Here is a 16,175-nt window from a genome sequence, read left to right as displayed (position 1 = left end):
ATTTTACAGTTTTTGAGAGAGTTGTATTGGCAAAATCTCTAATCCTGAATAAAGGAGACTGAAAGTGTTCAAGATGTAAAAAGACTTTTGAGCCTTTTACTTTCTCCATTCAGGTAACAGATTCAAAACCCCTCTGCTCTGAAGAAAAGCATATTCTCCCATGTGTTCTTCAGAAGTAACCAAGGAGATTTTTAGAAAAGAAAAGACCTTCTAGATGATAGAAAAAGAGCTGTGGAGAGCACATTCTAGGAGAACAGACACAGACTAATCAAATAGCTCTGTCTGCCCCTAGTGTAAGTGGACTTGGCAATATTGGTCTAGCAGGAGTATGAAACTTCTATGGACCATCGACTTATATGTGCACTCCATTATTACTCTCTTTGAATAAAAATGTTTATCTTTTTTCCCAATCCTTGTTATACCACTGTACTTTGGATGCTGGTAAACTTTTAATTAGGTCATAGGTTTCTCGATCACAAGAATCTACATCTGGACATAATATAGACCCTCTGATCCTGGTTGAGTCTGCTACCATGATAGGATAAAACTTTTGGGTATCCTTGCACAGAGATGAGTATATTTTACATGCGAGAAGTTGTGACCAAGAAAGAAATTGTGAAAGACTGAACAATTATTCTCAATTCCTAACTCTCCTGCAGTAACATTATGCGTCCACATTTGTGTCATGAAGGAAGGACTGGACTAACCAATTCTTGTTTTGGGCTTGATCACATAACTTGGTTTGACCATAAGATGTTAGTGGATATAATGTCAGCAAAGGCTTAAAAAATTTCATTACAGTTATATTCTTGTACTCTGGCCTTTCACATGTGAAGAATACGCCTTTGGTAGCTTTGGGGTCCAGGAAGGATAAGAGACACTTGGAGATGATTTTAACCCAACTGAAGTTGGAAGTTCTGCCCAACCAAGCCCATCCAAGCCTAACCAAGACCAGCTGAACCTCAGATCCATGAGCATGAAATACCTATTTCTGCAGGCAACTAAGTTTTGAGGAGGTTTTTTACACAACATTATTATGGTGATATTTAAATCATGCACTCTCTCTTACTTAACAAAATATTTTGATGAAATAAGGGAAGGAGGAGAGTGCCTACTGCACTGTCTTAAAGGTGCATAAATGAATAAAAGGTTGAATTTATTGACATAGAAAATGATATATATTCACAAGGGAGACCAGGAGTCCAAGCAAAAGTGGAGGGATATAACAGAAGAAAGCTATCCTGAAATGAAACAGCGTCTGAATCTGCAGGTTACAAGGCTATACTGTTTTCTACTTTTAAAAAATGAATCAAAATATCAAATAAATAATATCCTGGTGAATTTACTGAACAAAACAGATAACATTTTCTTCTTCTGATTAAAATAACCCTCAAACTTTTGAAATACACTTTGCTAAATCAATTATAGTGCAGATTCTCCATCATAGCCCCCTTAGTGCTCAGTGGAGAGAAGATCACAGAGCTAGTTCACTCAGAGCACGTAACCTTTCTAACTAAACTGACAGAATCATGTGGAAGATGACCCTGAGTCCAATCAGAGATCTTGCAATATTTTTCAAGGTGGAGCTAGGATAGAAGCTGCTTATATTCCTATTCCTAATTTTCCTAAAGGCTTCTCTCTCCCACATAAGTCTTTTTTTTTTTAAAAAAGATTTTATTTATTTATTTGACAGAGATAGAGACAGCCAGCGAGAGAGGGAACACAAGCAGGGGGAGTAGGAGAGGAAGAAGCAGGCTCATAGCGGAGGAGCCTGATGTGGGGCTGGATCCCATAACACCGGGATCATGCCCTGAGCCGAAGGCAGACGCTTAACCACTGTGCCACCCAGGTGCCCCTCTCCCACATAAGTCTTTAGCTGAAAATATTAAAGTCAGCACACGGCACAAAGCACAGAATAAAAAGAAATAAGAAAAACCTGACAGCATTTGAGTATTTATTCCAGTCATCCTTAATGGTAATGCTGTTCCTCCTCTTCTCAACCTGTGGGAGCTTTCAAATCCCTCTTTTTTTGTTCATGCCAGTTCAAATTTAATTTCTGTCATTTTCATTGAAAATTTCCTAATTAATTCATTAGACTTAAATTAAAAAAAAAAAACCTCCTATGGTATTTTTATAGGAACAACAGCAAAAAATCAGTTTACTTATCAAGAGTGAAAAAATTTCCTCAGACTTTGGACATTAGCATTTACTTCCAAGTTGGCATAAAAAATAATAACTGTAAATTCTAAATTCTGAGTGGGTAAAGAGAAAAAATTACAAATCAAGATTTTATACTCATTTAAATCACTTCGAGCATATAAAGGTAAAGATAGACATTCTTAAACAGATCAGAAAATACAGCAAATATAAATCCTTAAGGAACAATTTGTTAGAGGGATCTAATCAAACAAAGATTGAATCAAGTGAAAAACCTGGGAATGAAGACACCCATAACATAAAAGGATTAGAAGTAAAAACCGAATACCATGAATTATGGAATTATTCAGTTAGGGCAAAACAAATGTGTGAGTTACGTTTAAAGACAAGAAAGGAAACGACAGACACTGAGAGAAAAAACTTACCATATGAAAATAATAACATAACTGCAATGAATTAGACCAAACTTCCAGCACTGCAATAAAAGTTAAAGGGTAGGAGTAGAGAAGAGATGGAAGTACAAATTAATTTCCTCATCTTTTAGAGGAAAAGTTTAACATATAATGCTCATTTTTAAATGGGAATGTATGAAATAAAGATATTAGTATATTATTTAAATTATAAACTTAACTATCAAAAGAAATAGTAAAAAATATACTATATGATTTTCAAGTTGGGAGAAGGGGTGGTTGTGGAAGGAGGGAAAGAAACATAGGTCATACGGCAGAGTTTAGAAAAATACAGACACTAGGGTGTGTTAAAATAAAACCTAAAAGCACAAAATAATTACCAATTAAGGTAATATATAATATTGGTAAATGTAATGAGATAAACTCCCCTATAAAAATGTATGCACAGTTTGTATTTGCCAAAAGCAAAGGCAAAACTATAGATCATATACAACAAATATATTTAAGATAAATGAATCAAAGTATTCAAAGTAAAAAGATGACAAAGATAAACCAGGCAAATACTAATGCAAGGAAAGCTGACATCTTCATAACCATCTCAAACAAGTTTGATTCAAGGAATTAATGTATTAGATGTGACAAAGAAGAGCGTTTTCAATAATAAAGAATATAATTAACAGCTAGCATATTGCTGTCATCATTCTTTAAGCCACAAATTACCATAACATTAAAACACAAAGTCAAGACTACAGGAAATACAAGGAGAAATCAAAGATGGAGAATTGTAAGAGAACATTTTAACTCACTATTTTCAGCTCATAATAAAAAATACATAATAATCTGAATGATTCTATGTTGATTAATATATTACCTATACAAAATCTCTGGTAAATAGAGCATGATATTCTCAAAGAACATTTACAAAAATTTGCTATATATTAACCTAAGAATACCACCACAAATTCAAATCTAATACTCCGAAACAGGGCAGATAACATTTTCTGACCATTTTTAAGTACAGTTAGAACAATAGCAACAAAACTAAAATTACCAGCTATTAAACGATGGAAATTTTAACTCTCAGTTTGGAGAGGAATTCAAGACTGAGATAATGGAATGTCTAGACAAGAACAGTAATAAAAATACTGGATATCAAAAACCATGGGTTGAAACTCAATTTGTGCCCACAGGAAGATTTTCGTCTTTACATATGACATCAATAAACAAAAGTGAAAAGAAATTAAGTACTCAATTCAAGGAGGTAAAAATCACAAACCAGGAATGCAAAAAGACAGCAACATTACTTGGACATCGACAAATTAAATACAGAAGACAGAACAGACAAAACAAACAAACCAACCAACCAACCCAGGGGCTAGTTTATTGAAAGACAGATGAAAATAACTGATAGTCACCATAATTAAAAACAAAATAAATAAGTGAATAAGTAAGTAAATAAATAAATACAAAATAAAACACCATTAGGCATTTGTAATACTGATGGTCCATGTGTAACATGCTTGGAGGAACAGCTTCATAGACAAAAAGGGAAGCTTTCAAGCAGATGTTATAAAACCTATATATCAGTAACCTCCCAAACCTAACAAAAGCAACGCATTTAAAAAGAAAACTCAATTTTGCTCAAAAATATGTATGCAGAACTCTTAAATATTAGCCCAAAGAACTATACAATATATTAAAATAACCAACTGTAACTACATTTCTTACTGATGAAAACGTTATTGAACAGATAATCCCTTGACATAATAAATGTAATCAAAATTGCAAACAGCCATCATTATGTCAAATTTTGGAACACTAGAAAGATTCTTTTTAAAGTTAGAAAAACTATATGAATACCTACACTCAATACTGTTACTTAGCAATGCTTTGGAAGTACTAATCTGTACATATACGTTGGAGAATTAAATATACAAAAATACTGAATAGGAAAATTTTTGCCTTATTATTTGCTATTAACATGATTTTCCAACTGGGAAAATAAAGAGAAGTCACTGAAAAAATTTATAGGAAAAATATTAATTTAGTAAGGTGACTTGGTCACAAAATTAATGTAAAAATACCAATGGCCTCTTTGTTGCAGGATGTAAAGTAAGAAATGACTCCATTAAGTTATAGCCACAAAACCATACAACTAGAAATAAACTTGCATAGTACTTGTAATGATAATACAGAAAAAAATTAAATGACTGCAGGACATAAAGGAAGACTTAAATAAATGTAAAAATATACTATATTTGTGGAGGGAAAAAATAAAAAGTCTCAGTATTGTAAAACTATCCATCTTTCTAAATATTTACCTAGAAATTCAAAGTAGTCTCAAATATTAACAGTATTTTTTCCTTAGAACTTGAAAAATATTGATACTAAATGTAGTCTAAATTTTAAAAGATAGAGAGGTAATTAAGAAATTTTTCTAAAAAAGAAAAATGAGAGTAGACTATCCTTAAAGTTAGTAAAATTGGAAGTAAGTCAAGACTAGCAAAATCTCTTTCATACTGGTGTGGGGCTAAACAATTTGATAGGTTATACTATGATCTCCAGATATAAATTTAAAATAGAAATTTAATATACATTAAACTATATTCCAAAACAGTGGGAGAAAGTATGTATTATTAACTTTTTTCCTGATACTATTGATCAACATTGGTACTAGTAATATGGGGTCAGATGTATTCTTGGTTCAGTACTTGCACTAAAATAAATTTGAGATGTAGTAAAGGTTTGAAATTTTAAATATAAAAATAGAATAAAAGTACTGAAACAAAACATGGGAGATTTTATGTTTTTTTAATATAGAGTGGGGGGAAGAATCCTGAACATGACTTCATAAAGATTAGAAATCTCTGTAGGAAAGAAATAATATGGCAAAATTATTTGCAGTACTTATAACTATGGCAAACTTTTCTTCATATAGAAAAAAATTTAAATACCAAAAAGCAAAAAATGAATAATTAACAATAAAAATGTGCATAGAGCACAAAGAGGTAGTTTATAGAAATGTACACATACGAAAAGATGCTCAGCCTCATTCATATTTAAATAAACCATTTTAAACAATCATTGTTTTATTAGATTGAAATGATTAAAAAATTATAATCATGTTGGCAAAAGTCTGCGCTAGAAATACTCTCCTACACTACTAGGGAGAGTGCTAATTTGCACCTTTTTGGAAGAATATTTAGTAATGTCTATCAAAATTCCAAATGCACATACCTTAGCTCAAGCATTTCCTTTTCCAAGAACTAAGTTTTTTATAGATTTACTAGTAAAAGTGTCATAGAAAACCAACACAAAAATGTTCGTTATTGCATTGTTAACAAGAGTGAAAAAAAATGGCTAAAGGAAAAACAGCTTCAGTATTTATCTAGAAAGAACTGGCTAAGTATGTGATGCCATCCATTGTTGAAGGAGGTCAATGCGAGGAGGTGGCCAGTGGCTGACCTGAGAGCTGGACTCGGTAATCAGAGTCTCTTTATCCTTTCCCCTGCTCTTGGAGCATACATTCTGCCCATTATTCCCACCATTTTCCAGGGTGCAGTCTTGAGGGATCAAGGTGTTCCTGAGGCTTCCTAGATGGTAAATGTGACGGAACCCAGATAAGGCCTCTATATAAACTTTTAAGATATGGTTGGCGGGCGTGGAGACCTACTCCTCTTGCTGCCACTCAAGCCTCATACGTAAGTTCCCTTTGCTATTAAACCTACCACCTACCGATCTGGAGTGGTCCCTCTCTTTCTTCCCTTTCTCCTGCCCTCCCTCTATGAGGCCCAGTTTCAGGTTTCACCTCTAAGTCCCAACTGTGCAAACCAACAACTGGCAAGCCAGCCAGGAAACTGAAGAAATGGATCCTGGGCAAGAGGCATCCTCAGAGGAGATCCTGGGTGGGCCATGGACCTCTGAGTGCGTCAGGGTGGCCTGTAGGTTAGATGCTTATGGACCCTGGCCACTGGTGCTCAACTAGAGGCTGAAGCTGGAGTTAGAAAGTTGGGAGAAGAGCTGAAGTTACAGGAGAATATTCCAGTGTCCACTACTCTGCTAGTTTCAGGGCTGGCAGACAAGATGGGAGAGAAGGAGGATGAATTGGAGACCTTAATGTGCTGTTTGCAAAACTAAGAGAACACAAGCTGCCTCGGACTAAAATCAGGATGCTTCTGACAAAGCCTGACTGAGATGCTAGCATCTCTGGGAAAGTGAGGAGAAAGAAAGGGAAGATGTGGTGACTGACCGTGAAACAAACAAAGTGCCCTGTACCGACCCAACCCTAATACACAGGAACGCAAAAGCCAGCAACTAGGATCCCGGCCAGCAAGTAGGATCCCACCCAGCCAATTGGGCAGCCCCCAATCTAGGACACACTCATGGTGAGAGAATGTACTTTCTGCTGAGCTTATTGATATAGCTGCCAAGTTCCAGCAAAAGGCCGGGCATGGTTAGTATGGCTATAGGATATCGGGGTGATGGCATTTCTCTGTCCAGACAGGAGGTAGTAAAAATGAGCAACATTACTACACACCCTGCCCTCTGGCAGCTCCTGCGTATATGGGGTGTGTGTGTGTGTGTGTGTGTGTGTGTGTGTGTGTGTGTGTAAGGTACTACTCCCTTATGCAGTGGATTATTCTAGCCTGCAGGGAGCCTTGGCCCAATGAGGGGCCTGAGCTGAGCATGTGGGACCCTGAAAATATATAGATAAGATACAACAAATTCTTAGGAAGTTGGGAATGAGATGGGTCATCTACACCCCTGTCTTTGAAGGCCCTGATCTGGTCATATTCACTGCAGGAATGAAAGCCAAGACTTCAGTCTGCCCCCAGTACCTAGTATGAGGCACTGATACCCATGCTGAGCTCAGTCTTGGGATAAGACATATATGATGTTGGGCAATCCATTGCTGATGTGGGGGAAATGGACACATCCCAGCAATGGGTATGGGCTGTGGGAAAGATTGGTGGGGGGAGTTCAAATAGCCAAAAGCCTATCCCAATTGGCTGTGAAGGGGCCAAGAAAGAAACCTGGAAGCAAATGTGGTTTGATCATGGGACCCTACCTGAGAAGTTAGACCTGCAACCTCACACTGTCTGGGTTAGCTTGTGGAAGGCTTTAAAACTTGAATAACAGTTCAGATGTGCCCTTCCCGTGCCTACCATCTCTGAGGACTCACCTGCTCCAGCAGAGGCCTCAGAGATATAGTCCTGCTCGGGGTGGGTTCCTCTTACACTCCAGGTATAGGGTGCAGGCCAAGACTGCCTCCAGGTGAAGGCCTATGGAGGTTATTAGAGGCCCCATGATGAGCTCACTACTCACTGGTCCCCCAGAAATAAGCAAAAGGTGATGGCTCTGGTGGACATTGGAGTCAAATGTACTCTAACCCTCAAATGTACTGTAACCCTCAGAAGTTTTGGGAGTCATTGGGTCAGTTAAGATTCATTTTGTTCCAGAAGCTGTGATTGATAAGATGCAAGCCTATCCAACCCCTAAGAATGTGAAAGAGGTGCAATCCTTTGTAGGGATTTGAAAGGGTTTAGAGGACTTTTACTCCCCACCTGGCACAGTGTTTCTGTCCCTTATACCACCTGGTAAAGAAAGGGCATGTGTGCAACACAGGATCAGAGCAGCAAGCTCTGTTCACTTCCAAGAGTTCACTTCCAAGAGCCTCAGGCAGCCTTTACTGTCTTACAAATCCCAACACATAAGGCACTGTCACCCCCTGGTAACCAGGAAGCTGATGCCCTAGCTCAGGTATGAACCCTAGCAACTGACTCTTCAGTAGATACAGGAGATTGGGTGCATAGGAGGAGTGGCCACCGTAGCACCCAAGTGAGATGGCATATTGCCAAGAATGATGGATTGCCCTTGAAATGTAGTGACTGGTTAATGCAGTAACAGCATGCCTTGTGTGTTCTAAACAATACCCAAGACAACAGTCAAGAGAGTCTGGGGACATTCATGGAGTTCCCTGCTGGTGAGAAATTGACAAATTGATTATATTGGCCCCTCCTTCTGAGTGAGGGTCCTAAATATCCTTGGTTTGTGTGGACACTGCATATGGCTTGACCCAAGTTTTCCACTTCTGTCATGCAAAGCAGACTGCCACCATCAGGGGATTAAAGAAACTGAGTACCATGTATGGATACCCTGGTTGAATAGACAGTGATCAAAGGTCACATTTTAAAGGTCATGATGTGCAAGACTGGGTAAAAGAACATGATATTGAGTGGATGTTTCATCTCCCCTATAACATGCAAGTGGCACGCTTGGTAAAAAGGAGGAATGAAATAGTAAAGCAGCCTATTAAATTACTAAAAAGTAGGGGTGCCTGGGTGGCTCAGTTGGTTAAGTGACTGCCTTTGGCTCAGGTCATGACCCCAGGGTCTTGGGATCGAGCCCCATGTCAGGCTCCCTGCTCAGTGTGTGGGGGGGGAGCTGCTTCTCCCCTTCCTTCTGCTGTGCCCCTCCCTGTCAAATAAATAAATAAAATCTTTAAAAAAAATTGTTAACAAATATGGACACCTGGGTGGCTCAGTCTATTAAGCATCTGCCTTCAGCTCAGGTCATGATATCAGGGTACTGGGATCAAGTCCTGCATTGGGCTCCTTGCTCAGCAGGAAGCCTGTTTCTCCCTCTGCCTGCTGCTTTCCCTGTTTGGGCTCTCTCTCTCTCAGACAAATAAATAAATAAATAAATAAATAAATAAATAAATAAATAAATAAAATCTTTAAAAAAATTACTAACAAGTAAAACGACCTTGGTCAGGTAAACTGACGTATCATTCTAGGCTTTGATGCATTTGAATGATCATCCAGTAGGGCCTGTTGCTCCATATGCCAGACTGGGGACCGCTGCCAAGATAATTAACTCTGTAAAGGTATGGAAATCTCGGGAGATAGCCATTGCCCTGACTCTTACCATGGATCCACATGCTATGCTGTTGAGAACATTAAGCGCCATCACACCTGCGAAAGGCATTATGTACTAGAGCTTGCCGTGGGACATCCCATCAGGATGGGTATTACTTTGCACCAAGTGCAAATCATCACTGGGATCCTGTTGTCCTGCTGGAAGCTTGACCTATGGAAATGTACAATACCTGGAATGGAACACAAACCATTGAAAGGGGGGAGAAGGTAGGGGTCCTGGTCTGACATATGCTACTGCTAGTCCATTTCCTCACACCTGATGGTACTGTTTCCCCCAGCCAACATAGGTGGTATATACAACAAGGTCAAATTCCTAAAGCCATATTAATACCTAAGAATCATGCCGTAAGTATAATTCTTATAGAAGTGGAAGACCTTCCCATTTAAGTTCCTACTAAATATGTCTTTTTTGACCTTAGATTTCTGCTGGTCCTGTGGTGTCTGGTCACAGGACGGGTATACAACACCCTTCTGCCGTGGGCCTACTCAAATCCACAACAAAGAAATCAATCCAACTGTTGGGTATGTGGGCAGCTGTCCCTCTCTAGCTCATCAGGATGGCCATAGTGGGTGTCATCACTCTAGGGTGGGGATTAGAAGGCCTTAAAGCAATGCATTACAGAGGAACAAGCTAGGACTAGTACTCTTAATCCATCTGATATTACCAATACTGAACCTGGCCTGTGGTATACACTGTCAATAACCCTGGGTATGGGCATTCATTTTCTGTCAATCAAATTGCATAAGCAGCCCATCAGACTGCTGATCAGAAGGGTCTTAAAAATAGAGCTATTGGTGGCTACGCTCAGATTTGGGATGGCTTCGTGTGGCTTACCCTGGGGTTATGGACATTTGAACACCCAGGCATCCCTATCACTCCAAACAGAACCAATCCAATTGTACTAGATATCACTGGAACTGTGTAGTCTTGCTATCACATTAAAGGATAGTGACTGGTCTGGCACAAACTGGTTCTCCTTCCTGGATGTTTTCTGGATAGCCCTGAATGAGAACCAACAATTGTGTGGCACAAATATTCGTCCACAGTTTCCACCTGGATAACTGAACCACTATACTATGGGTTTTCCCTGGGCATAGGGGAGAATTTGCCCCAAAGTAAGAAAAATTGCCAACCTCCCTCTCTTGGAGGCCAGAGGAGCACATTCTGTTTTCCACTGGTTTGATCATTTGGCTGCTGTCTTTTTCCCCTCGATTGGCCGAGAGGATGCTGTAGCACACAGAGAGGTCCTTACTCAATTCACCCAACAAGCCTCAAATGACAACTGGCAAAGCCTGTCTTCACTGAATACAGAAATGTCTCTAATAAGAAAGCTGTCCTCGAAAATAGAAGGGGCTTGGACATTATTACTGCCTCACAAGGAGGCACCTGTGACATTATCTGGAGTGTTATTGTTAATATGCTGACGAGTCTCCTAATGTATCATTTTTATTAAGTCACATGAAGACACAAGGGAAGGCCCTGAGTGATCAAACCATCAGCCTACAGGACTTAATAAATCAATGGTTCAGATCATGGGGCTCTTGGAGGAAAAAAATTGATACTTATTTTGGGAATTATTATCTTAATCTTAGTTTTCTCTTGCATGTGCCTATATTGTCATTGTGATATCTGCGCCCATTGCAGTCAGCCACCAAATGAGCCATCTTCTTCATACTAATGAAACCCCTTGCTGACCATTCAGGGTACATTGTAGAAGAGGGGGCATGGAAGCTTGTAAGAGCTGGTCATGAAGGGTGTAGTCTTAGAGGTCACTGAGAAGGCATGACTATCAGTTGACCCGAGAGCTGGACATGGGCCAGTGGAGGCTCCTCACTAACTCCCTGTCCTCGGAATCTGCATTCTGCCCACTATTATCATAATGGGAGTCACTTTCAAAGATACAGACTCAAGAGAACAATGTGTTGTTGAGACCATCTGGATGGTACACACGGCAGAACCCAGTTAAGGCCACTACATAAATGTAAGATTGTGGCAGGCTGGTGCAGAGATCTACTCATCTTGTAGCTGCCTAAAACAAACCTTGTACATGAATTCCCTTGCTTATTAGACCTACCACCTACCAATCCAGGGTGACCTGCCTCTTACTTTGGTCTTTCCCAGCTCTCTGCGTGTGGAGGCCAGTTTCAGATTTCACTGGGAAGCTCCTGAGGGTTCAAACCAACACACATTTCAGTATGATATTCTTTCAAAGATTTCTGAAAAGTGGTATAGCTACATGTATGGATCAGAAAAAAATATTCAAGTATATGAAGTATAGAAATGCAAGTTGGAGTACTTTATTGTAAAATTAGTTAATTTGTGTAAAAGTGTATGTGGCCTATAATATTTTATGTAATATGTAACGTGATACAATATAAATCTGTATATGTAAAAAATTTTCAAGATAGCTGAAAAAACCATTAATAGTAGTTAATAAGCAGGATGAATAGGAAGAGGAGACTTCATTTTGTGATTTTCTACTATTTAATTTTTCCATGACTGTGCGCTACTTTCAAGAGGCAGTAGAGCATCAGGTTTGGAATTTATATCATAGACCTGGACCATCTGGGTTAAATTTCTGATTTCATCATTTACTAGTTGTTTGGCCTTGGGCAAATTCTTTAATCTCTTGTATGCTCAATTTTTGAATTTGTAACATAGTAATAATAATAAGTAACAATAATAATATAATTTCATAGGGTTGAGGTTAGAATTAAATTAGTTAACTCATAAAAAGTACTTAAAACACAATGAAAGTCACTGAAAAGGCTCAAATATTAGCTGCCTCCATTATAACATTATTATCATTATCTTTACTTTTATTTTTATTTATTTATTTACTTTAAAACATTCAGATTTATTTAGTGATATTTTACACATGTACATGCACTTACACTAATCTACATTTAAAAACGTATACCTAAAATTTCAAATTTGTCCACATAAATTCACGATAGCTTGTTATTAAAAACATCTTAACTATATTCTATTGGTCTCTTATTTCTTTCCTGATATCCAATTCTTTTTTCCTCTTTTCTTAATTTTTAAACATTTTTCACATTTTAATTTTTCTATTTATTTTTATTCTTTATCCTTTATTTTATATATATTATATATACGTATATATATATGTATTTTCCTTTTTTTCCTTTCTCTCTTTTTTTAACAGGCTCATAATCGTTTTTCAGTTTTTATTTGTTTTTTTTTTTTTAAAGATTTTCTTCATTTACTTAAGAGAGAGTGAGAAAGAGCACAGAGGGAAAGGGAGAAGGAGGCTCCCTGCTGAGCAGGGAGTATGATGTGGGACTCGATCCCAGGACCCTGGGATCATGACCTTAGCCGAAGGCAGATACTTCACCGACTGAGCCACCCAGGCACCCGTTGCTTACAATCTTTTATTCATTTGTTGGTTCGTTTGTTTCCTTCTCTTATTTTTCCCATCAGGCTTCTTTTTTTTTTTTCTTTTTTCTCTTTTCTTCTTTCCCTACTTTTCTTTTCTTCCTTGTTTCTTATTTTTTAGAATCAGGCTTATAGTTTATTGTTTGTCTCTTTGTATCCATTTTTGTTCTGTTTCCTTTTCTCTTGTCTTGAATCAGGTTTTTTTCTTGTTTTTCTTTTTGTTTGTCTTGTTATTTTTTCTTCTTTTCTTTTTTCCTTTACAGGCTTAACTTCACAAACAAATCAAAGCACACCTACTTAGAGGTCCAAACACTCCCTACTACAAGCAAGGAGGAGCTCTGTAGAGGACGGACCAGTGGAAAAGAGCAGCCAAAACACAAAAGCAGAATGCACACAGCATACACCAGAAACACTTCCTGAAGTTGTTGTTGTTGTTACAGTTTTTGCTGTGTTTTGCGTTTTTTTTTTTTTTCCTTTCCTCCTTTATTTTCTGGACACAATGACTAGAAGGAGAAATTCACTGCAAAAGAAAGAATAGGAGGTAGTACTCTCTGTCATGGATTTAAGCAATATATATAAGTCAGATGTTGGAACTAGAATCCAAGACAATGATTATAAAGATACTAGCTGGGCTTGGAAAAAAGTATGGAAGACACCAGAGAATCCCTTACTGTAAAAATAAAATAACTAAAATCTAATCAGGCCAAAATTAAAAATGCTATTACAGAGATGCAGTCAAAATTGGGGCTCTAACTGCTAGGATAAACAAGGCAGAAGAGAGAGTCAGTGATATAGAAGACAAAATGAAGGAAAGTAAGGAAGCTGAGAAAAAGAGAAAAAACAACTGATGGATAATGAACGGAAACCTCGAGAAATCAGCAGTACCATAGATTGAAATAATATTCAAATAATAGGGGTCCCAGAAGATGGGGAAGCAGATGATTTATTTGAACAAATTATAGCTGAGAACTTCCCTAAACTGGGAAAGGAAACAGGCATTCAAGTCCAGGAGGCAAAGAGAACCCCCAGGAGGCAAAGAGAACCCTCCTCAAAATCAATAAAAATAGGTCAATACCTCAACATATAATAGTGATGCTGGCAAATTTCAGAAACAATGAGAAAATCCTGAAAGCAGCTCAGGACAAGAAGTCCTCAACCTACAAAGGTAGAAACATAAGGCTGGCAGCAGACCTGTCCCCAGCGACCTGCAGGCCAGAAAGGACTGGCATAAAATATTCAATGTACTAAATGGGAAAAATATGCAGCCAAGAATACTTTATCCAGGAAGGCTGTCATTCAGAATAGAAGGTGAGATAGTTTCCAGGACAAACAAAAACTGAAGGAATTCGTGAACACTAAAACAGCCCTGCAAGAAATATTAAAGGGGATCCTTTGAGTGAAGAGAGAGCCCAAAAGAAACAAAGACCAGAAAGAAACATAGACACTCTACAGAAACAGTGACTTTACAGGTAATATAATGGCACTAAATTCATATTCTTCAACAATTACTCTGAATGTAAATGGACTAAACACTCCAGTCAAAGACACAGGGTATCAGATTGGATTAAAAAACAAGACCCATAGATAAGCTGTCTACAAGAGACTCATTTTAGACTCAAAGACAACCCCAGATTGAAAGTGAGGGGATGGAGAACCATTTATCATGCTAATGGACACTAATTATCTTTTTTTAAAAATTGAAGCATAGTTCGCACACAATGTTAGATTAGTTTCAGATATACAACATAGTGTTTTGGCAACTTGACAACTCTCTATGTTACATTGTGCTCACAAGTGTAGCTACCATCTGTCACCACACAACACTATTATACCACTGACTATATTCCTTATGTTGTACCATTCATTCATGTGACTTATTCATTCCATAACTGGATGCCTGTACTGACCACTTGCCTTCACCCATTCCCCAGCCTCTCCCCTCTGGCAACTACCAGTTTGTTCTCTGTATTTATGGGTCTATTTCTGCTTTGTTTGTTTGTTTTGTTTGTTAGATTCCAGATGTAAGGGAAATCATATGTCATTTGTCTTTCTCTGTCTATTTCTTTTATCACTATATTCTATAGATCTATCCATGTAGTCACAAATGGCAAGATTTCATTTTTTTTTAATGGATGAATAATATTTCAATGTATATATAGAGCACCTCTTCTTTATCCATCATCTGTCAGTGGACACTTAGGTTGCTTCCATATCTTGGCTATTGTAAATAATTCTTCAATCAACATACAGATGCGTATATCTTTCTAAATTAGAGTTTTCATTTTCCTCGGATTAGTATCCAGGGGTGGAATTACTAGATCATATGATATGTCTGTTTTTAATTTTTTGAGGAAATCCTTATACAGTTTTCAACAGTGGTTTAACCAATTTACATTCCCACCAACAGTGCATGAGGGTTCCTTTTTCTCCACATTCTCACCAACACTTGTTATTTCATATCTTTTTGAAACTAGCCATTCTGATGTGTATAAAGTGATATTTCATTATGGTTTTGATTTGTATTTCACTAATGATTAGTGATGTTGAGAATCTTTTCATGTGTCTGTTGTTATCAGAACTTTAAGATTTTTATAAGGAGTTAAAGTTTACACATAGCGAAATACCCAGATTTAAGTGCATACGTGCACTGTTTGATGAGTTTTTACAAATGCATGCATCAAACTAACCACTACCACAATTAAGATACAGAATATTTTCATCACACCAAGGACTTCCCTCAACCTCTTACTGTCAATCCCTACCCTTCATAGGCATATGTTATTCTGATTTTCATCTGATTTCATCATCATATTATGCCTATTCTTGAACTTTGTATAAATAGAATACATATGTATTATTTTGTTTCTGGCTTTTTTCTTATTGACATAGTGTTTTTCAGATTCACCCATATTGTTGCATGTATCTGTAGTTTTGGTTTCTGTTTTCTCTTTATTATTATCCCATTATGTAAATATATCCAATTTGTTTATCCATTCACCCATTAATAAACATTGGGCTGCTTCCATTTTGCAGCTCTTATAGATAAAGATGCTGTAAGGATGTTATAGATACACTTTTTTGTGGACATGTGTTTTCATTTGCTGTTGCTTACTTAGGAGTGGAATGGAATTAGATATTTGAGAGGTATGCTTTCCACAAGCTGTGTAATTCCAGTTCCTTACATATTTGCCAACATTTGGTGTTACCAGTTTTGTTTTGTTATTTCTTATTTGTTGCTTGTTTGTTATTAGTCATTTTAGTCAGTATGAA

The sequence above is a fragment of the Ursus americanus genome, chromosome 4, assembly GCF_024610735.1.
Source record: "Ursus americanus isolate L20-20 chromosome 4, mUrsAme1.1.p, whole genome shotgun sequence".
Classification (NCBI taxonomy): Eukaryota; Metazoa; Chordata; class Mammalia; order Carnivora; family Ursidae; genus Ursus; species Ursus americanus.
Note: the sequence above shows the minus strand (reverse complement) of the source record.